The sequence below is a fragment of the Salmo trutta genome, chromosome 21, assembly GCF_901001165.1.
Source record: "Salmo trutta chromosome 21, fSalTru1.1, whole genome shotgun sequence".
Classification (NCBI taxonomy): domain Eukaryota; kingdom Metazoa; phylum Chordata; class Actinopteri; order Salmoniformes; family Salmonidae; genus Salmo; species Salmo trutta.
In genome coordinates this window covers 7,245,802-7,270,120 of record NC_042977.1, presented here as the reverse complement: position 1 = coordinate 7,270,120, position 24,319 = coordinate 7,245,802, and the positions used below count along the sequence as shown (strand labels likewise).

General features: G+C 41.3%; 1 long non-coding RNA gene across 1 annotated transcript; it reads right to left on the bottom strand.

Annotated features, from left to right (window-relative positions):
- Nucleotides 1–4,529: 4,529 nt before the first annotated feature.
- LOC115156585 (uncharacterized) lies at nt 4,530–7,422 on the bottom strand. Its single transcript, XR_003868290.1, has 2 exons — nt 6,823–7,422; nt 4,530–4,880 (listed from the first exon to the last, which is right to left on the bottom strand). It is a non-coding gene; the product is annotated as an uncharacterized LOC115156585 (long non-coding RNA).
- Between the last annotated feature and the right edge of the window lie 16,897 nt (nt 7,423–24,319).

Here is a 24,319-nt window from a genome sequence, read left to right as displayed (position 1 = left end):
TAACACTTCAAAGAGTCTGAAAATGTCTTCCAATGGTTAAATCAATTGTTATGACTTTTTTCCTGCTTCTTTTGTTCAACACTTCTTTCAAACTGAAATTGGAGAGCAGTGGTGTTCCAAATATATGACATATATGATGATATTTATAACATTACATATGTCCTAAATGACAAACATACAAAGATCAGTGAATGTGTTTGAATTTGGCGTGTTATCCTTCCAATGGCAAAAGAGAAGACACTGAAACAACACATTTAGACAACTTTACAAACTCTTGATTTACTGAAAATAAGGCTTATTTTGCTTTGTTGTACAAATCAGAACTGTTGCTTGTGGATATTTTTTTATATAATTTATTTGGCAGCAATTATTTTGCTTCATCATTAAACACAATGCGTTATACTATTTCTGTCGTGTTTTGTTTCAGTTATCGGTAACACTTTACTTAAAGCGTCCAGGTATAATGCATTTTAATGCAGTTATGGAAACCTCCGAATTCTTTAGCATTTCATTTTAAAGGGATACTGTGAGATTCTGGCAATTAAGCGTATGCTACCGTACTTGTAGACTTCCAGTCATTACGCTAACACTAGTACCGCTAAACCTCCTTCATACTGCACGCAGACAAACAAATTATATCCATGAGTTCTTCTGACTCCGGGTAAGTAAAAAACGGCTTGCCAGAATCTTGCAGTATCCCTTTATTGGTTGTACGTTCTCTTTCAATATCCTTACCTACTACGCAACTTCCAATTTCATTATAGTATAATGTTCTAAGATCCTAATATGGCCATCTCATTAAACCTTTAGGAACATTTATTCGAAGGATCTGTACTCATAAAGCCGATTTCCAAGACACAGATTATGCCAAGTAAAGGTTTGAAATGCTATTTCAATGGAGATTCTTTATTTAGCATGTGTTTTAGTCCATTACCTAGGACAACTAGCACCATTCACAGTTCTGTACTTTGGGGTAGACACATAGAAAATGGCAATCATATATTAGCTGGCTGCGTTGGATTCTAAGGAAGTGACTGCAATGATGCGTTTCCTGTTCCATGTGCTGCATGTGTGAACATGTCCAGCTCCTGGGGAGAACTTCACAGCTATGGCACGATGTTTGTAGAAAGCATCTGGATGAGACAAGGGCTCTGATTGTACACTCTGAAAACACATCCGTCCCTCCTCCCTTCCTTGAAGTAATCTATAGGACCTACAGTGGCCGGATTGATATAGTTCCTTAAATAAGTTTGATTGACGTACACTACCAGTCAAACGTTTTAGAACATCTACTCATTCAAGGGTTTTTCTTTATTTTACTATTTTCTACATTGTAGAATAATAGTGAAGACATAAAAAAAAACTATGAAATAACACATATGAAATAATGTAGTAACCAAAAAAGTGTTAAACAAATCAAAATATATTTTATATTTGAGATTCTTCAAATAGTCACCCTTAGCTTTGATGACAGCTTTGCAAACTCTTGGCATTCTCTCAACCAGCTTCATGAGGTAATCACCTGGAATGCATTTCAATTAACAGGTGTGCCTTCTTATAAGTCATAGTTTTGATGTCTTCACTATTATTCTATAATGTAGAAAATAGTAAAAATAAAGAAAAACCCTTGAATGAGTAGGTGTTCTAAAACTTTTGACTGGTAGTGTATGTGCTAAGAGTTTTTGGTATGTTTGTAGAGTACCGACACAAATGAATGGAAACTAATTAGGTGCTAATGTTAGGAAAATGCTAACAGGACAAACTACTATACTCAAACATTTCATTGAGGTGATAAATCATTCATGGAGTTATTTCAAGGTAAGAAAGAAGATTTCGACATTAAAAGTCAAAGGCAATGTCCCGAACGTCCAAGCGTGCACTTGCACCCTTCCCGTCATGGATTTCACAATTGTTGAAACTTCCTCCAGTCAACGCTTACTCCAAATCCAATGCTTTTAAATTTATGACGGGAGAAAAAGGCAGAAAATGTGCAAAATGACGCAAAAAGTCCAGCAGGCTGTCTTGGACACAAAGTGGCTACTGTGGAGCCAACACCAGCAGGGAATGCAACCCCAGAGAGGGACACTCCCTGGCAGACAAACTAGCCCTGCCACAAAGCTGGTTGGCTGGATGCTTGTGAGTGACATTGAGCTGCAGTTGCAGGGCCATGTCTGACCATAAACAAGGCGAGCAGCAAACATTCCACAGGCTTCAATGGCAAGAGACTCGAGTGCTCGCTGATAACCCCTCGTAAGATGCCAAGGAGGACGATTGGAGTGATTTGGCAAGCAGGCCTCAGAGGAGTGCCATCTCTTGGCCCTGAAGATGGCCCAGGGCCCCTTGTTGGCGCGTGCTTGTTTTTCAGATCCCTGGCTTGAAATATCCTGGGAGGGAATGTATGTAATGATGCTAAGGCTAACAGGAGTTCCAATAAAAATTTGCTTAAAGTAATTGTCCAGTGTTTCCAGATTTCTATGAAACATGACCTATAATTAATTACAATATGAGTGAAATAGTTTTCCTTCCAAATAATTGTAATGAAATATGTTAAAAAGCAGCTATTCTGTGTTGGAATGGTGTGTGTATACTCCGCCAGCAGAATGGTGTGGGTAAGCAGACCCGCGATCAACTGCGGCCCCTCATGATGAGTTCAGGTTTTTTGTGATACAGAGTTTAATAACTGTGATAGGAGAAAAAATTAGGATGGATCAACAACATTGTAGTTACTCCACAATACTTCCAAAAGAAGAAAGCCTGTACAGAATAACAACTATTCCATCCTGTTTGCAATAAGGCACAAAAGTAAAACTGCAAAAAATGTGGGTCAAATCCAACACAACACATTCTGAGTACCACTCATCTGCATCATGTTATGGGTATGCCTATTATCGGCAACGACTAGGGAGTTATTTATGATGAAAAGAAACGTTCCTGAGTGGCCCAATTTACGTTGCAGATGCACATACAAACACTTCTAGAAAACACACGGAAAACATGGTCCCCAGCCAAACTTTGTGTCATAATTGGCTGAAGACAATAACCTCTGAGGTAGTGTGGGAGGAGCCAGAGTCCAAATGTCCATTCGGGCACACAGATTGGCTGAAACCAAGAGGCGGTAATAGACCCCTGAGGGGAAGAACTCACTCCAATGAGACTGTAGGGAAAGTCACGTGCACAGGCATGGCCTTTTTTACAGTAACATAATTGATGAGGCTTGACATTAGTTATGATTATGACAGTGGATGCCTTTCAAACTCACAAAATTCTAGGCATGATGCAAAATAATATTATAAACAGATGTAAGTAACAGTTATTGGCTATCTGGTAAACTAGCTAGCTAAGTTTACTAACAGTGAGGAGAAACAATAATACAACAATTTACTGTTGTAAATCTCTGAAACTGATAAGCTGGTTTTACTACAAAAATATTTGTCTAAGCATCCCTGATAGATATGGATGTAGCTAGATACTGTCTGCCTACGTACATTTGTACAGTCTGGTCACTATGAAAAAGTTGAGGGATATGCCATATTTCTTTCTATTAGGCTAAATATTGTTCTAAATGTAATGTCTGTGCACATTATGTTATGTTACAGCCTTATTCTAAAATTGATTACATACTTTTTTCCCTCATCAATCTAAACACAATAACCCATAATGACAAAGTGAAAACAGGTTCTTTGAAAATTTTGCAAATGTATTAAAAATAGAAAACAAAAATGCATCCTGTTTACATTGATCATCCTTGAGATGTTTCTACAACTTGATTGGAGTCCACCTGTAGTAAATTCAATTGATTGGACATGATTTGGAAAGGTACACACCTGTCTATATAAGGTCCCACAGTTGACAGTGCATGTCAGAGCAAAAACCAAGCCATGAGGTCGAAGGAATTGTCCGTAGAGCTCACAGACAGGTTTGTGTTGAGGCACAGATGTGGGGAAGGGTAACTAACCATTTCTGCAGCATTGAAGGTCCCCAAGAACACAGTTGCCTCCATCATTCTTAAATGGAAGAAGTTTGGAACCACCAAGAGTCTTCCTAGAGCTGATTCCCCAGCTTTACTGAGCATTCGGGGGAGAAGGTCCTTGGTCAGGGAGGTGACCAAGAACCCTATGCTCACTCTGACAGAGCTTCAGAGTTCCTCTGTGGAGATGGGAGAACCTTCCAGAAGGACAACCATGCAGCACTCACCAATCTGTATTTAAGTATTCAGACCCCTTGACTTTTTCCACATTTTACAGCCTTATTCTAAAATGGATTAAAAAATAAAATGTCCTCAATCTACACACAATACCCCATTACGAGAAAGCAAAAGCAGGTTGTAGAAACATCAAGGATGATCAATGGAAACAAGATGCACTTTAGCTCAATTTCGAGTCTTCTAGCAAAGGATCTGAATACTTACGTATGTAAATAAGGTATGTTTTTTTATTTGGAAAATGTGTTAAATGTCTAAACCTGTTTTCGCTTTCTCATTATGGGGTACTGAGTATAGATTGACGAGTAAAAAAAAAATATTTTTCCCATTTTAGAATAAGGCTGTAACGTAACAAAATGTGGATAAAGTCAAGGGTCTGAATACTTTCCGAATGCACCGTATATAAATATCTTTGGCGAACCCATTAATGCAGTCAAATTTTGAATATTGATAGAAAATATCCATATTTATGGTGTTCTACATGGTCTTAGGCTGAGCCACACTGTCCTTTATCCGGCACACTGGCAATGGTGTTTGGCATGGTGGGCTGGGGAAGATGAGACTCCTTGTGGCGAATGGTCTTGTCCTGTCTGCGACGTATGGCCAGCTGGATAAGATTCTGCTGGAAGTGGTGTAGGAACTCTGGACCTCTTGCACAATATTTGCTGGTACTGTACATCTGCTGGAAAGACATGTTTGTGGTGTTAGCATTTGACCCTTTTTGTGGAAGGGACATTTTACAGTTGGTAAAGGTGTGAACCGAATGGAACCTACAGTAAGTGTTTAGAGACAGGCTAGTGTATTGTTTAGGACATTGAGAGATATTGGGAGCTGCTTTTGAGAGGAAAGATCAGTAAACAGATTGACTGGGCCGGGGGGCTGCATAGGGTGTGAAAAGTCTTAGGAGGGCAGTTCTTACACAATATATTGTTGTGTATGGGAGATTGAGGAGAAATGGCACCTCTCAATCGTTCTCATACACAACAATACGAACACGACTCAGGATAAGACACAGATGCAGACAATTTGAATCTCAGATTTTTATTACAAATCAGGGGGCAGGCAAATGGCAGGTCAAGGGCAGGCAGAGGTCAGTAATCCAAGGTAGCGTCAATCAGGGACAGAACTGCAGGCAGGGTCAGGGCAGGCAGAATGGTCAAAACCGGGAAGAGAGATACAGGAAAACACGCTGGTAAGACTTGGCAAGACATGACAAACTGGCAGCAGACCAACAGAAACCGCAGGTATAAGTACACAAGGGATAATGGGGAAAAATGGGAGACACCTGGTGGGGGGTGAAACAGATCAGTGCGTGACATATATTTACTGTCTTGAAGCACAACCAAAAACCTCTCCCTCATGTCAAAGACCGGTCTGTAAACGTCGCCAGCCTATTGAGTTTGACAGATCATTCATGTCAATAGCAACTCTTGGCAGAGGATTGTGTTTTGAGAATCTACTGAGAGAAGAATGAGGTGGTTGTGTCATTACTGTTGTAGTCTTGATTTTATACCTTTCAGTGTCCTTGCTGGTTTCTGTCACACAATCTTGTGCTCCTTAATAACCGCAAGGTGTGTCTGAACGTCATCCTTGTATACTCAAAATGCTGCAGCTTTGGGGTATTTTTCAGCAGGGCACTGTGGAAGGACTAACTACCTGTAACCCTATAACAAAAACCTACAAACACTACCCAATTCATGTTTATGCCATGCTTATTGTAAATTGAACTATCGTAGCCGTCGGATTGTAAATAATGTTGCCAATTTACCTTCACCTTGTACCGAGCTAGGGGTTGGAAGCAGATTATGTACGGCCTACAACAAAATACACAATTTAACCACCACACTAATTGTATTGTTCTCTCTTAAACTGGATATTTTAGCACACCTAACATGGACATTTCAATAGTATCACTTTGCTGTTAGCTAGCGGCAAGATTGCTAGCCAGCTGAGAATCAACTAATTAACCATGGATGATTTATAAACATTCATCATCGCTACCAACACACTAAGAGAGAGTGAGTTAGCTATAGTGCCAATTCTATTTTAGTAACAGAGTTGTCTTGACAAGGGTGGAATAGATGGCTACCAGATTAAGCTACTCTTATTTGCTAACGTTAGCTAACACTAGTCAAAGATAAAAACAAACAAACATGTTTACTCTGCTGAAGGTAACTACCAGTCTAGCAGTGACTACCATGGCATAGGCGAAATTGATTGGTTGTGTGTATCCAAAAGACAGCTATATGATTTAGTTGATGGCTTTCAGAGTTCAATACATGACTCTAATGTTAGCTAGTTAATTTACCTACTCCAGCTAGGTTAGCAAGCTAGCTAACGTTATGTTACCTCTAATCGAAAATCTTCATTTTTATTGTGAAGGAAAATATTGGTGATATAGCATCACTTCTCAGCTTTCGTCAAAATGGATTACCCATCAGTTCAGTCTGAAAATCGTTCTGATAATATTTTGTCACCATAAGCATCGTTCTCGATAACCGCAAATCACTGGCAGCATTGGGGTAGAACGGTAAAAAAATAACTTATTTTCCCTGTTGTTTGTAATTAGCACAGGACACCGCACGGGCATGATGACACACATTAATGAAACAAAACCTTACCTAGAGAAGTTCTGAGATGACTGTGTTCGTTTGAAGTAAACAACGCCATCATCCAAGTTTGTGGGCAAGCCCCATCTACTTTGCGGGGCGGTATCTGCATTCGGTATAACAAACTTTGTGGTTTTATATGAGCAGACGAATACCCAGTGAAATGAAAATGCTAGTTTCTGGTTTGGATAATTTGGATGTTCATGACATAAACGTAATGTTGTTAATATAGTGACGACTATATGCCAGGGTGACATTTCCTCACATTTTCTATTCATTCTCTATGGTCTTATCACTACAAATGTCTTATATTTTTTGCCACTGGTTGGTTTTGTGTCGCTTTTCCACTCCATGTTGGCCACTGTAGAAAGGACAGTTTCAGTCTGTCTACTACCTCACGGAGAAAGAAGCGAAAAACCCTCATCGTAGACACAGATCGCAGTTATTTAACGTTAATTATTACAGACCAATCTGGCATTTCTCCATCTGGAAATTACTACTCACAAAACAACGGCAATGGCTTTATTTAATTTATTTACAAGATAGCTAGCTAGAAAGCTAATTGGGTAGAGCTGCTAGTTAACTAACTAACCTCTCAATCCCCCCCCTCCCCCCCCCACACACACACACACACACACACACAAATCCCCCTCCCGCTCATGGTGTAGTGCACATTTTTTAGCTGCCGTAGAGCAATAAAAATTGAAATTACATCATCATTTTCCAACATTTGTACCGACAGATGTAGCCTATTTAATATCATTATAGAATATGCATAAAATGCACCCGCCAATTGCAACTTCTACCTATGCCCACACCGTACCTCCAGAAAGTATTCATACCCCTTATTCCACATTTTGCTGTGTTACAGCCTGAATTAAAAATGTATTAAATATTTTTTTCTCATCCATCTACACACAATACCCCTTAACAACAAAGTGAAAACATGTTTTTAGAAATTTTACCAAATTTATTGAAAATTAAATACAGAAATACCTAATTTACATAGAGCTTTGCACACCTGGATTATACAATATTTGCACATTATTCTTTGTAAAATTCTTCAAGCTCTGTCAAGTTGGTTGTTGATCATTGCTAGACAGACATTTTCAAGTCTTGCCATAGATTTTCAAGCTGATTTAAGTCAAAACTGTAACTAGGCCACTGAGGAACATTCAATGTGGTCTTGGTAAGCAACTCCAGTGTATATTTGGCCTTGTGTTTTAGATTATTGGTAAAATAGGAATTTGTCTGTTGGAAAGCAGACTGAACCAGGTTTCTCTCTAGGATTATTCCTGTGTTTAGCTGTATTCTGTTTCTTTTTATCATAAAAAACTCCCTAATACTTGCTGATGACAAGCATACCCATAACATGATGCAGCCACCACCATTCTAGAAGATATGAAGAGTGGTACCCAGTGGCCCAAACATAATGCTTTGTATTCATAAATTCCATTGCTTTGCCACATTTTTTGCAGTTTTACTTTAGTGCCTTATTGCAAACAGGATGCATGTTTTGGAATATTTGTTATTCTATACAGGCCTTCTTCTAGAAAGTATTGTGGAGTAACTACAATCCATTTTCAGTTTTTTCCTATCACAGCCATTAAACTCTAACTGTTTTAAAGTCAACATTGGCCTCATGATGAAATCCCTGAGCGGTTCCCTTCCTCTCCTCCAACTGAGTTAGGAAGAACGCCTATATATTTGTAGTGACTTGTTTAATTACCATGCTCAAAGGGATATTACATGTACTTTTTAACAGATTTTTTTTACCCCTCTACCAATAGGTGTCCTTCTTTGCGAGACATTGGAAAACCTCCCTGGTCTTTGTGGTTGAAACTGTGTTTGAAATTCAATGCTCGACTGAGGGGCCTTACAGGTAATTCATTGTATGCGTGGGGTACAGAGATGAGAGTCATAATAATCTTAAACACTATTATTGCACACAGAGTGAGTCCATGCAACTTATTATGTGACTTGTTAAGCAAACTTTTACTCCTGAACTTATTTATGCTTGCCATAACAAAGGTGTTGAGTACTTATTGACTCAAGACATTTCAGCTTTCAGTTTTAATTCATTTGTACAATTAAAAAAATATATTATTCCACTTTGACATTATTGGATACTGCGTGTAGGCCAGTAAAAAAAATATTTATATTCAGGTTGTAACACATCTAAATGTGGAAAACATTTAGGGGTGTGAATACTTTCTGAAGGCACTGGCTGTATGGTAAAAGGACAGTTTTTGAAAGGATGGCCAATAGATTGGGCCGAACTTATACTGAACAAAAATATGAACAATTTCCAAGATTTTACTTAATTACAGTTCAAATGAGGAGATCAGTCAATTGAAATAAAATCATTAAGCTCTAATCTATGGACTGGGAATACAGATATGCATCTGTTGGCCACAGATACCTTCAAATAAATGGGCCTCAGGATCTCCTGGTATTTCTGTGCATTCAAATTTCCGTAAATAAAATGCAATTGTGTTTGTTGTCTGTAGCTTATGCCTGCCCATACCATAACCCCACCCCCACCATGGGCACTCTGTTCACAACATTGATATCAGCAAACCGCTTCCCCACACAACACCATACACGTGGTCTGCAGTTGTGAGGCTGGTTGGACGTACTATCAAATTCTTTTAAAACGATGTTGGAAGCGGCTTATGGTAGAGAAAGGAACATTTAATTCTCTGTCAATAGCTCCCTCAAAACTTGAGACGTCTGTGGCATTGTGTTGTGTGACAAAACTGCACATTTTAAAGTGACCTTTTATTGTCCCCAGCACAAGGTGCACCTGTGTAATGGTCGTGCCGTTTAATCAACTTCTTGAGACCAGTGTAGCGTTGAGGTGAAAGATAACACCTTTTACATTACTTGAGAAATGAGAGAATTGAAACAGAGGAGGGTTGAAGAGGAATGAAAAGAGAATGATGAGGAGCAGAGCGGGGTTGAGCGTGAATATGTATTAGCAGGAAGCATGAGAAAGGATGAGTGTGTAAGTGTGAGCTATTATGATAGTACCCCAGGAACTTGATTTAGAGTGACGCTATAGTAATTAGGGTGAAAAGATCAGATCAGAAAAAACAAAATAACGTGACGAAATAAAAGTGATAGGAGTTGTGAATGTGCCATTAGAAAACAAGAAGAATTGCACCGATGGAGATGGCTACTGTTTTACAATCCCATAACCAATTGTGCTGTTGTGTATGTTTTTTGTGTTATTTGTAACTTATTTTGTACATAATGTTTCTGCCAGCCACTGTCTTATGACCGAAAATAGCTTCTATATATCAGGACAGCGATTACTCACCCCGTGCTGAAGGAATACTTTTTCTTCAACGAGCTGGTCGGAAAGGATTTATATCAGACACCCAACAAGGCCCTCATCCCTGTCATTCGCAAGAGAAAGAGACGGCGTTATCGAGGATGAAGGTCCGGGTGCCTTGTAAGAATCCGTCGCCGAGAGTGTTAATCTACCTTTACCATCAGTCCTATTAGCCAACGTACAATCAATCGATAATAAAATAGATGAACTACGGTCATGTATATCCTACCAACGGGACATTAAAAACTGTAATATCTTATGTTTCACCAAGTCGTGGCTGAACAAGAACATGAATAACATACAGGTGGCGGGTTTTAAGCTTTTTCGCCAGGATAGAACAGCGGCCTCTGGTAAGACAAGGGGTGTCAGTCTGTGTATATTTGTAAACAACAGCTGGTGCACGAAATCTAAGGAAGTAGAGTATCTCATGATAAGCTGTAGACCACACTATTTACCAAGAGAGTTTTCATCTGTATTTTTTGAAGCTGTCTATATACCACCACAAACCGATGCAAGCACTCAATGAGCTGTATACGGTCATAAGCAAACAGGAAAACACTCTTCCAGAGGTGGCGCTCCTAGTGGCCGGGGACTTTAATCCAGGGAAACTCATGTTAAATGTGCAACCAGAGGGAAAAAAAACTCTAGACCATCTTTACTCCACACACAGAGACGCATACAAAGCTCTCCCTCGCCCTCCATTGGCAAATCTGACCATAATACTGTCCTCCTGATTCCTGCTTACAAGCAGCAATTAAAGCATGAAGCACCAATGACTCGGTCAATAAGAAAGTGATCAGATGAAGCAAATTCTAAGCTACAGGACTGTTTTGCTAGCACAGACTGGAATATGTTCCAGGATTCTTCTGATGGCATTGAGGAGTACACCACATCAGTCACTGGCTTCATCAATAAGTGCATCAATGAAGTCATCCCCCAGTGGCTGAATGTACCCCAACCAAAAACGATGGATTACAGGCAACATCCACACTGAGCTAAAGGGTAGAGCTGCAGATTTCAGGGAGCAGGACCCTAAACTGGAAGCATATAAGATATCCCGCTATGCCCTCCGACGAATCATCAAACAGGCCAAGCGTCAATACGGGACTAAGATTGAATCGTACTACACCGGCTCTGATGCTCGTCGGATGTGGCAGGGCTTGCAAACTATTACAGACTACAAAGGGAAGCATAGCCGTGAGCTGCCCAGTGACACAAGCCTACCAGATGAGCTAAATTACTTATATGCCGCTTCGAGACAAGTAACACTGAGGCATGCATGAGAGCATCAGCTGTTCCAGACATCTGTGTGATCACGCTTTCCACAGCCAATGTCAGTAAGACCTTTAAACAGGTCAACATTCACAAGGCTGCAGGGCCAGACAGATTACCAGAACGTGTACTCTGAGCATGCACTGACCAACTGGCATTTTCCTCATGTCCTTGTCTGAGTCTATAATACCAACATGTTTCAAGCAGACCGCCATAGTCCCTGTGGCCAAGAACATTAAGGTAACCTGCCTAAATGACTACCGACCTGTAGCACTCACGCCTGTAGCCATGAAGTGCTTTGAAAGGGTCACATCAACACAGTTATCCCAGAAACACTAGACTCACTCCAATTGCATACCGCCCCAACAAATCCACAGATGATGCAATCTCTATTGCACTCAACACTGCCCTTTCCCACATGGACAAAAGGAACACCTATGTGAGAATGCTATTCATTGACTACAGCTCAGCGTTCAATACCATAGTGCCCTCAAAGCTCATCACTAAGCTAAGGACCCTGGGACTAAACACCTCCCTTTGCAACTGGATCCTTGATTTCCTGACGAGCCACCCCAGGTGGTAAGGGTAGGTAACAACACATCTGCCACGCTGATCCTCAACACGGGGGCCCCTCAGGGGTACGTGCTCAGTCCCCTCCTCTACTTCCTCTTCACTCATGACTGCATGGCCAGGCACGACTCCAACACCATCATCAAGTTTGCCGATGACACAACAGTGGTAGGCCTGATCACCAACAATGATGAGACAGCCTATAGGGAGGAGGTCAGAGACCTGGCCGTGTGGTGCCAGGACAACAACCACTCCCTCAACGTGATCAAGACTAAGGAGATGATTGTGGACTACAGGAAAAGGAGGACCAAGCGTGCCCCCATTCTCATCGACGGGGCTGAAGTGGAACAGGTTGAGAGCTTCAAGTTCCTTGGTGTCCACATCCCCAACAAGCTATGATGGTCCAAATACACTAAGACAGTTGTGAAGAGGGCACGACAAAGCCTATTACCCCTCAGGAGACTGAAACTATTTGGTATGGGTTCTCTACTAACCGGTGCCTCCGCACATTGACTCTGTACCGGTACCCCCTGTATATAGCCTCGCTATTGTTTTTTTACTGCTGCTGTTTAATTATTTGTTACTTTTATTTTCAGTTTTTTACTTAACATATAAATATATATTTTTTTTATTAACTTCTTAAAGCATTGTTGTTTAAGGGCTTGTAAGTAAGCATCCGGCGCTTGTGACAAATAACATTTGAGGGAAACATGGAAAACCAGTAAGTAGACAGCCTCACAAAAATGTCAATGAGGAGGGAAACTGCCCTGTCTGAGGGCTGCAAGCACATGTTATTGAATAGGAAGTAGCAAGAAGTTTAGTTTTGAGGTTTAAAACTGTTGTGTTGCAATTTTAAGAACAGTCGCGCTGACTGAATTTGAATGGACAAAGATGGCACGAGACAAAGTAATGTGATTCACCTTGTGTGCGACATGCTGTCACTAGGCCTAGAGTTACCAATGATCCGTAATGTGAGGGCAATGACGTACAGAATACTGAACCTAAAAATCCCCCAAAAGTACACGGATGGGAAGCATCCGTAGTAAAACCTGTACTCAGATGGCTAGCTGTCTAACACATAATGAGATCTTGAGGTCAGACGCTGTTGCAACATGACCATAGAAACTATAGGACCAACCATTAAAAGGCACTTGAGTAAAAGTGTTATGAAGACTGAGTGCTAAACGGATGAACCTTGCACACTAGCAGTGAGGGAACCAACCTTGTGAAACCCATTGCTGGGTAGCCTTAATTTACAAACAGATGGTGGTGACTGTGGGACCAAACTGTTGTTTGTTGGGTAGAATGGTTTAAGCTTGCATAGAGAAGCATTTTGCCGAATCAGATCAAGCAAGGTGTAACCCGATTCTTAGTAACTGAAACTCCACCTGTGACAATGAACACATTTATTAGAATTATGACAAAAACCATTAAATTAGTGTTAAATAGGCTGCAGGCAACGTACTGAAGCTGAAAGACACAGTTCTTAATTTATATATTACTGCCAATATCCACTTTACCACTTGGTTTGTTGCAGGGAGACTGGATAATATAACCATTATTCGAGATGGAACTGATTGCAAGGACTGACTCAACATATCAAGTTATTGCAGAATACATTTTGTTTATGACGAGATTAAATACAAATGAAAGGAAAATGCCTAGAGTGATGAGAGTTAAAGGCAGTAGTAAGTCTACCTGAGCTCATAAAGCATGGATGAAATATTTAATGTTTTGAATTGCTTATGAATCAATTGATACAATTACTGTGATGTTGCAAAGCAACAGATGTGAAACAGCAATACGATTATGCATGTAAGCCAACTTAATGTCAAATATGAATGACTAGCTTACATATCGTCTCTGATTATTTTACAATACCAATCCATGCTGGTGATGGAGTGTCGGCGAGGCCGTTCGACAAGCTCTTCTTGGGTTCACCTTAGTTCCAGTCCACTCCTATGCAACCATATGTATATCTGCGAACGCAGGACAGCAATTGGCCTGTGTAGACCAGTGGATGGGAGTTCTCACAGCCGGCAGGGCATGACCATGAAAGACGCGCCGGTGTTATATGGCGTTCCATACATTCTAATGGAATGAATAGAGAGGGAGAGGAAACAGCACAACATTTTAAGTGGAAAGAGTATGCTCGTGGGCTACACAACAGAAACCAAACAAACCCTAGACTGCAAACGTGCGCTAAATTAACATTGCCCAATGAGTGAATAAGATTGCCACCAGTAAGCATTTAATTGAACTGTGAAACCTACACCATGTCTATCCTGTACATACTGTATGACAATATTATTTTATTGTATTAATTTGTGCAGGCAAGATAGGCACTACATTGAAGGCTATATAATAGCTATGCCTACGCATTGTGTGCAGAATTTATGAATGAAGTGACAGTAAGTAACAATGAATATCATCAGATAAATATAGGCTAATCATAAATTATACTTGTGAGCCACTACCAGCAGCATATACAGTTGAAGTTGGAAGTTTACATACACTTAAGTTGGAGTCATTAAAACTTGTTTTTCAACCACTCCACAAATTTCTTGTTAACAAACTATAGTTTTGGCATGTTGGTTAGGACATCTACTTTGTGCATGACACAAGTAATTTTTCCAACAATTGTTTACAGACAGATTATTTAACTTATAATTCACTGTATCACAATTCCAGTGGGTCAGAAGTTATCATACACTAAGATGACTGTGCCTTTAAACAGCTTGGAAAATTCCAGAAAATGATGTCATGGCTTTAGAAGCTTCTGATAGGCTAATTGACATCATTTGAGTCAATTGGAGGTGTACCTGTGGATGTATTTCGAGGTCTACCTTCAAACTCAGTGCCTCTTTCCTTGGAATCATGGGAAAATCAAAAGAAATCAGCCGACTTCAGAAAACAAATTGTAGACCTCCACAAGTCTGGTTCATCCTTGGGAGCAATTTCCAAATGACTGAAGGTACCACGTTCATCTGTACAAACAATAGTACGCAAGTATAAACACCATGGGACCACGCAGCCATCATACCACTCAGGAAGGAGACGCGTTTTGTCTCCTAGAGATGAACGTACTTTGGTGCGAATAGTGCAAATCAATCCCAGAACAACAGCAAAGGACCTTGTGAAGATGCTGGAGGAAACAGGTACAAAAGTATCTATATTCACAGTAAGATGAGTCCTATATCGACATAACCTGAAAGGCCGCTCAGCAAGGAAGAAGCCACTACTCCAAAACTGCCAGAAAAAAAGCCAGACTACGGTTTGCAGCTGCACATGGGGACAAAGATTGTACTTTTTGGAGAAATGTCCTCTGGTCTGATGAAACAAAAATGGAACTGTTTGGCTGTAATGACCATCGTTATGTTTGGAGGAAAAGTGGGAGGCTTGCAATCCGAAGAACACCATCCCAACCGTGAAGCACGGGAGTGGCAGCATCATGTTGTGGGGGTGCTTTGTTGCAGGAGGGACTGGTGCACTTCACAAAATAGATAGCATCCTGAGGAATAAAAATTATGTGGATATATTGAAGCAACATCTCAAGACATCAGTCAGGAAGTTAAAGCTTGGTTGCAAATGGGTCTTCCAAATGGACAATGACCCTAAGCATACTTTCAAAGTTATGGCAAAATGGATTAACTTCTCAAGGGTAGGGGGCAGTATTTTGACGTCCGGATGAAAGGCGTGCCCAAATTAAACTGCCTGCTACTCAGGCTCAGAAGGTAGGATATGCATATTATTAGTACATTTGGATAGAAAACACTCTGACGTTTCCAAAACTGTTTGAATAATGTCTGTGAGTATAACAGAACTCATATGGCAGGCAAAAACCTGAGAAAAATCCAACCAGGAAGTGTGGAAATCTGAGGTTTGTAGTTTTTCAAGTGATTGCCTATACAGTATACAGTGACTTAGGGTTCCTTTTGCACTTCCTAAGGCTTCCACTAGATGTCAACAGTCTTTAGAACGTTGTTTCATGCTTCTACTGTGAATATGGAGCGAACAAGAGGGCCTGGAAGTTGATGAGTGAGAAAATGACATGAGCTCAGAGGCGCGAGTGTTAGCTGTGTTCCTTTTCTTTTCTGAAGACATTGGAATTGTCCGGTTGGAATATTACTGAAGGTTTATGTTAAAAAAGTCCTAAAGATTGATGCTATACATCGTTTGACATGTTTCTACGAACGTAAATATAACTTTTTTTTACTTTTCGTCGTGACATTTTGAGCGCACTTCCTGCATTTGGAGTAGTGGACTGAACGCGCGAACAAAAAGGAGGTATTTGGACATAAATTATGGACTTTATCGAACAAAACAATGATTTATTGTGGACCTGGGATGCCTGGGAGTGCATTCTGATGAAGATCATCAAAGGTAAGTGAATATTTATAATATTATTTCTGAGTTTTGACTCCACAAAATGGCGGGTTTGGTTTCGTGTCTGAACGCTGTACTCAGATTATTGCAAAGTGTGCTTTCGCTGTAAAGTTTTTTTGAAATCTGACACAGCGTTTGCATTAAGGAGAGGTGTATCTATAATTTTTTGAATAACAGTTTAATATTTTATCAACGTTTATGATGACTATTTCTGTAAATTGATGTGATCATTCACCAGATGTTTTGGGAGGCAAAACATTTCTGAACATTACACGCCAATGTAAAATGGGGTTTTTGGATATAAATATGAACTTTATCGAGCAAAACATACATGTATTGTGTAACATGAAGTCCTATGAGTGCCATCTGATGAAGATCATCAAAGGTTAGTGATTCATTTTAGCTGTATTTCTGATTTTTGTGACACCTCTCCTTGCTTGGAAAATGGCTGTGTGGTTTGTCTTGTCTCGGCGCTGTCCTAACATAATCTAATGTTATGCTTTTGCCGTAAAGCCTTTTTGAAATCGGACAATGTGGCTGGATTAACGAGAAGTGTATCTTTAAAATGGGATATAATAGTTGTATGTTTGAGAAATTTGAATTCTGAGATTTTTGTTGTTTTGAATTTGCCGCCCTGCTATTTCACTGGCTGTTGGCGAGTGTGTCCCACATACCCCAGAGAGGTTAAGGACAACAAAGTCAAGTTATTGGAGTGGCCATCACAAACCCCTGACCTCAATCATATAGAAAAGTTGTGGGCAGAACTGAAAAAGCGTATGTGAGCAAGAAGGCCTACAAACCTGACACAGTTACATCAGCTCTGTCAGGAGGAATGGGCCAAAATTCACCCAACTTATTGTGGGAAGCTTGTGGAAGGCTACCCGAAATGTTTGACCCAAGTTAAACATTTAAAGGCAATGCTACCAAATACTAATTGAGTGTATGTAAAATTCTGACCCACTGGGAATGTGATGAAAGAAATAAAAGCTGAAATAAATAATTCTCTCTACTATTATTCTGACATTTAACATTCTTAAAATAAAGTGGTGATCCTAACTGACGTAAGACAGGGAATTTTTACTAGGATTAAATGTCAGGAATTGGGAAAAACTGAGTTTAAATGTATTTGGCTAAGGTCAATGTAAACTTCCAACTTCAACTGTATGCGCCTTTTGTCCCTACAGAGGAGAGCTATATTTGGAAATACTGTAACTCTGTGCTCTCCCTGAAAAATAAAATGTATGACATAAGACATGTTGTTTAACAAACAGCCATCGTAAAATATGAATTGTAATGATGCTAAATGCTTCCACAAACTCTGTGATGGAAAGGATATGCTATGGCCTGGGATCAGAAGTTTTAAAGACAGCTGGATAGCTGCCAACACCGGGTCCTTGGTCACGGCAGCAGTGAGAGGGGTCCGGGTGGAGGCGTAGTGAGCGGAGGAGGAAGGGCCAACCTGGTTGGAGACAACCATAGCCTCTCGTCTTGGAATTTCCCCCCTTCGCTGGTGAATACGATTTCAGGAGCCTTTTCTTCCCTCTGGGAAAAACAACCTCTTCTCCCGAGAAAGGAATGCCGTTGTCTGGGAGTGGAGCGATGAGCCGAGTACATTTGTAGCCATTTGGGAGGAGCTAATGGCTTGAAATGCCTGCAACCATTGTGATTCCCTTCTCGGCCAGGATTCCCAGAAGTTGAGCATCTGAAAATGGCCCTAATGCCGATTATCTAACTTCTTCTTGGGGAATCCTAGTTGTGGAGGAATCACCTGGATCGCCTGGTAGTGTGTGTAGATCGATCACTGGAACAAGGAATGTATCATCTCTCTCAGGGGAGATTTGACTTCTGACATGACATGTGTTTGACATGACTTAACCTCTTACGACACCAATCGCATATGGGGCAGTATTATCACTTTCGGATTAAATACGTGCCCATAGTAAACTGCCTCCTACTCAAACTCAGAAGCTAGGATATTCATATTATTAGTAGATTTGGATAGCAAACACTCTGAAGTTTCTAAAACTGTTTGAATGATGTCTGTGAGTATAACAGAACTCATATGGCAGGCAAAAACCTGAGAAAAATCCAACCAGGAAGTGTGGAAATCTGAGGTTTGTAGTTTTTCAAGTGATTGCCTATACAGTATACAGTGACTTAGGGTTCCTTTTGCACTTCCTAAGGCTTCCACTAGATGTCAACAGTCTTTAGAATGTTGTTTCATGCTTCTACTGTGAATATGGAGCGAACAAGAGGGCCTGGAAGATTATTTTTAAAAAATATATATATATGAACTTTATCGAACAAAAAATGCATGTATTGTGTAACATGATGTCCTAGGAGTGTCATCTGATGAAGATCGTCAAAGGTTAGTGCTTCATTTAGCTGTGTTTTGGGTATTTGTGATGCATGTAGTTGCTTGGAAAATGGCTGTGTGGTTATGTACTCTCCTAACATAATCTAATGTTTTGCTTGTAAAGCCTTTTTGAAATCGGACAATGTGGTTCGATTCAGGAGAAGTGTATCTTTAAAATGGTGTAAAATTGTCGTATGTTTGAGAAATTGAAATTATTGGATTTGTGGTTTTGAATTTGGCGCTCTGATTTTTCACTGGCTATTGTCAAACTCGGTGTCGTATTTAAATAAAAAGGAAAAACTGTTGCTGAAAAACAGCAAGTGAGAGAAAATGGGTTAATTGACATATAAACTCAGCAAAAAAAGAAACGTCCTCACTGTCAACTGTGTTTATTTTCAGCAAACTTAACATGTGTAAATATTTGTATGAACATAATAAGATTCAGCAACTGAGACATAAACTGAACAAATTCCACAGACATATCACTAACATAAATGGAATAATGTGTCCCTGAACAAAGGGGGGGGGTTCAAAATCAAAAGTAACAGTCAGTATCTGGTGTGGCCACCAGCTGCATTAAGTACTGCAGTGCATCTCCTCCTCATAGACTGCACCAGATTTTCCAGTTTTTGCTGTGAGATGTTACCCCACTCTTCCACCAAGGCACCTGCAAGTTCCTGAACATTTCTGGGGGGAATGGCCTTAGCCCTCACCCTCCGATCCAACAGGTCCCAGACGTGCTCAATGGTATTGAGATCCGGGCTATTCACTGGCCATGGCAGAACACTGACATTCCTGTCTTGCAGGAAATCACGCACAGAATGAGCAGTATGGCTGGTGGCATTGTCATGCTGGAGGGTCATGTCAGGATGAGCCTGCAGGAAGGGTACCAGATGAGGGAGGAGGATGTCTTCCCTGTAACGCACAGAGCTGAGATTGTCTGCAATGACAACAAGCTCAGTCCGATGATGCTGTGACACACCGCCCCAGACCATGACGGACCATCCACCTCCAAATCGATCCCGCTCCAGAGTACAGGCCTTGGTGTAATGCTCATTCCTTCGACGATAAATGCGAGTCTGACCATCATCCCTAGTGAGACAAAACCGCAACTCGTCAGTGAAGAACACTTTTTGCCAGTCCTATCTGGTCCAGCGACGCTGGGTTTGTGCCCATAGGCTACATTGTTGCCGGTCATGTCTGGTGAGGACCTGCCTTACAACAGGCCGACAAACCCTCAGTCCAGCCTCTCTCAGCCTATTGCAGACAGTCTGAGCACTGATGGAGGGATTGTGCATTCCAGGTGTAGCTCGGGCAGTTGTTGTTGCCATCCTGTACCTGTCCCACACGTGTGATGTTCAGATGTACCGATCCTGTGCAGGTGTTGTTACACGTGGTCTGCCACTGCAAGGATGATCAGCTGTCCGTCCTGTCTCCCTGTAGCGCTGTCTTAGGCGTCTCACAGTACAGCAATTTATTGCCCTGGCCACATCTGCAGTCCTAATGCCTCTTTGCAGCATGCCTAAGGCACATTCACGCAGATGAGCAGGTACTCTGGGCATCTTTCTTTTGGTGTTTTTCAGAGTTAGTAGAAAGGCCTCTTTAGTCTCCTAAGTTTTCATAACTGTGACCTTAATTGCCTACCGTCTGTAAGCTGTTTTCTGCCCCTCCCAAAAGATAGAATTTGTAGATAACTGGCCCTCTTTCTGGGATTCACCCACAAACAGGACCAAGCCTGGCCTGCTGAGGAGTGACGGACTCCATCCTAGCTGGAGGGGTGCTCTCATCTTATCTACGAACATAGACAGGGCTCTAACTCCTCTAGCTCCACAATGAAATAGGGTGCAGGCCAGGCAACAGGCTGTTAGCCAGCCTGCCAGCTTAGTGGAGTCTGCCACTAGCACAGTTAGCGTAGTCAGCTCAGCTTTCCCCATTGAGACCGTGTCTGTGCCTCGATCTTGGTTGGGCAAAATTAAAAATGGCGGTGTTCGCTTCAGTAATCTTACTAGTATAAAGACCTCCTCCATTCCTGCCATTATTGAAAGAGATTGTGATACTTCACATCTCAAAATTGGGTTACTTAATGTTAGATCCCTCACTTCCAAGGCAGTTATAGTCAATGAACTAATCACTGATCATAATCTTGATGTGATTGGCCTGACTGAAACATGGCTTAAGCCTGATGAATTTACTGTGTTAAATGAGGCCTCACCCCCTGGTTACACTAGTGACCAAACCCCCCGTGCATCCGGCAAAGGCGGAGGTGTTGCTAACATTTACGATAGCAAATTTCAATTTACAAAAAAAAAAACAATGACGTTTTCGTCTTTTGAGCTTCTAGTCATGAAATCTATGCAGCCTACTCAATCACTTTTTATAGCTACTGTTTACAGGCCTCCTGGGCCATATGCAGTGTTCCTTACTGAGTTCCCTGAATTCCTATCGGATCTTGTAGTCATAGCAGATAATATTCTAATTTTTGGTGACTTTAACATTCACATGGAAAAGTCCACAGACCCACTCCAAAAGGCTTTCGGAGCCATCATCGACTCAGTGGGTTTTGTCCAACATGTTTCTGGACCTACTCACTGCCACAGTCATACTCTGGACCTAGTTTTGTCCCATGGAATAAATGTTGTGGATCTTAATGTTTTTCCTCATAATCCTGGATTATCGGACCACCATTTTATTGCGTTTACAATTGCAACAAATAATCTGCTCAGACCCCAACCAAGGAAGATTAAAAGTCGTGCTATAAATTCTCAGACAACCCAAAGATTCCTTGATGCCCTTCCAGACTCCCTCTGCCTACCCAAGGACGTCAGAGGACAAGAATCAGTTAACCACCTAACCGAGGAACTCAATTCAACCTTGCGCAATACCCTAGATGCAGTTGCACCCCTAAAAATTAAAAACATCTGTCATAAGAAACTAGCTCCCTGGTATACAGAAAATACACGAGCTCTGAAGCAAGCTTCCAGAAAATTGGAACGGAAATGGCGCCACACTAAACTGGAAGTCTTCCGACTAGCTTGGAAAGACAGTACCGTGCAGTATCGAAGAGCCCTCACTGCTGCACGATCATCCTATTTTTCCAACTTAATTGAGGAAAATAAGAACAATCCGAAATTTCTTTTTGACACTGTCGCAAAGCTAACTAAAAAGCAGCATTCGCAAATGGAGGATGGCTTTCACTTCAGCAGTAATAAATTTATGAACTTTTTTGAGGAAAAGATCATGATCATTAGAAAGCAAATTACGGACTCCTCTTTAAATCTGGGTATTCCTCCAGGGCTTCATTGTCCAGAGTCTGCACAACTCTGCCAGGACCTTGGCTCAAGGGAGATACTAAAGTGTTTTAGTACTATATCTCTTGACACAATGATGAAAATAATCATGGCCTCCAAACCCTCAAGCTGCATACTGGACCCTATTCCAACTAAACTACTGAAAGAGCTGCTTCCTGTGCTTGGCCCTCCTATGTTGAACATAATAAACGGCTCTCTATCCACCGGATGTGTACCAAGCTCACTAAAAGTGGCAGTAATAAAGCCTCTCTTGAAAAAGCCGAATCTTGACCCAGAAATTATAAAAAACTATCGGCCTATATCGAATCTTCCATTCCTCTCAAAAATGTTAGAAAAAGTTGTTGCGCAGCAACTCACTGCCTTCCTGAAGACAAACAATGTATACGAAACGCTTCAGTCTGGTTTTAGACCCCATCATAGCACTGAGACTGCACTTGTGAAGGTGGTAAATGACCTTTTAATGACGTCAGACCGAGGCTCTGCATCTGTCCTCATGCTCCTAGATCTTAGTGCCGCTTTTGATACCATCGATCACCACATTCTTTTGGAGAGATTGGAAACCCAAATTGGTCTACATGGACAAGTTCTGGCCTGGTTTAGATCTTATCTGTCGGAAAGATATCAGTTTGTCTCTGTGAATGGTTCGTCCTCTGACAAATCAATTGTAAATTTCGGTGTTCCTCAAGGTTCCGTTCTAGGACCACTATTGTTTTCACTATATATTTTACCTCTTGGGGATGTCATTCGAAAACATAATGTTAAATTTCACTGCTATGCGGACGACACACAGCTGTACATTTCAATGAAACATGGTGAAGCCCCAAAATTGCTCTCGCTAGAAGCCTGTGTTTCAGACATAAGGAAGTGGATGGCTGCAAATTTTCTACTTTTAAACTCGGACAAAACAGAGATGCTTGTCCTAGGTCCCAAGAAACAAAGAGATCTTCTGTTGAATCTGACAATTAATCTGGATGGTTGTACAGTCGTCTCAAATAAAACTGTGAAGGACCTCGGCGTTACTCTGGACCCTGATCTCTCTTTTGAAGAACATATCAAGACTGCTTCAAGGACAGCTTTTTTCCATCTACGTAACATTGCAAAAATCAGAAACTTTCTGTCCAAAAATGACGCAGAAAAATTAATCCATGCTTTTGTTACTTCTAGGCTCGACTACTGCAATGCTCTACTTTCCGGCTACCCGGATAAAGCACTAAACAAACTTCAGTTAGTGCTAAATACGGCTGCTAGAATCCTGACTAGAACCAAAAAATTTGATCATATTACTCCAGTGCTAGCTTCCCTACACTGGCTTCCTGTTAAGGCAAGGGCTGATTTCAAGGTTTTACTGCTAACCTACAAAGCATTACATGGGCTTGCTCCTACCTATCTTTCCGATTTGGTCCTGCCGTACATACCTACACGTACGCTACGGTCACAAGACGCAGGCCTCCTAATTGTCCCTAGAATTTCTAAGCAAACGGCTGGAGGTAGGGCTTTCTCCTATAGAGCTCCATTTTTATGGAATGGTCTGCCTACCCATGTGAGAGACGCAGACTCAGTCTCAACCTTTAAGTCTTTACTGAAGACTTATCTCTTCAGTAGGTCCTATGATTAAGTATAGTCTGGCCCAGGAGTGTGAAGGTGAACGGAAAGGCTGGAGCAACGAACCGCCCTTGCTGTCTCTGCCTTGTCGGTTCCCCTCTTCCCACTGGGATTCTCTGCCTCTAACCCTTTTACAGGGGCTGAGTCACTGACTTACTGGTGTTCTTCCATGCCGTCCATGGGAGGGGTGCGTCACTTGAGTAGGTTGAGCCACTGACGTGGTCTTCCTGTCTGGGTTGGCGCCCCCCCCTTGGGTTGTGCCGTGGCGGACATCTTTGTGGGCTATACTCGGCCTTGTCTTCGGACGGTAAGTTGGTGGTTGTAGATATCCCTCTAGTGGTGTGGGGGGCTGTGCTTTGGCAAAGTGGGTGGGGTTATATCCTGCCTGTTTGGCCCTGTCCGGGGGTATCATCGGATGGGGCCACAGTGTCTTCTGATCCCTCCTGTCTCAGCCTCCAGTATTTATGCTGCAGTAGTTTATGTGTCGGGGGGCTAGGGTCAGTCTGTTACATCTGGAGTATTCTCTTGTCTTATCCGGTGTCCTGTGTGAATGTAAATATGCTCTCTCTAATTCTCTCTTTCTTTCTTTCTTTCTTTCTTTCTCTCGGAGGACCTGAGCCCTAGGACTACCTGGCATGATGACTCCTTGCTGTCCCCAGTCCACCTGGCCATGCTGCT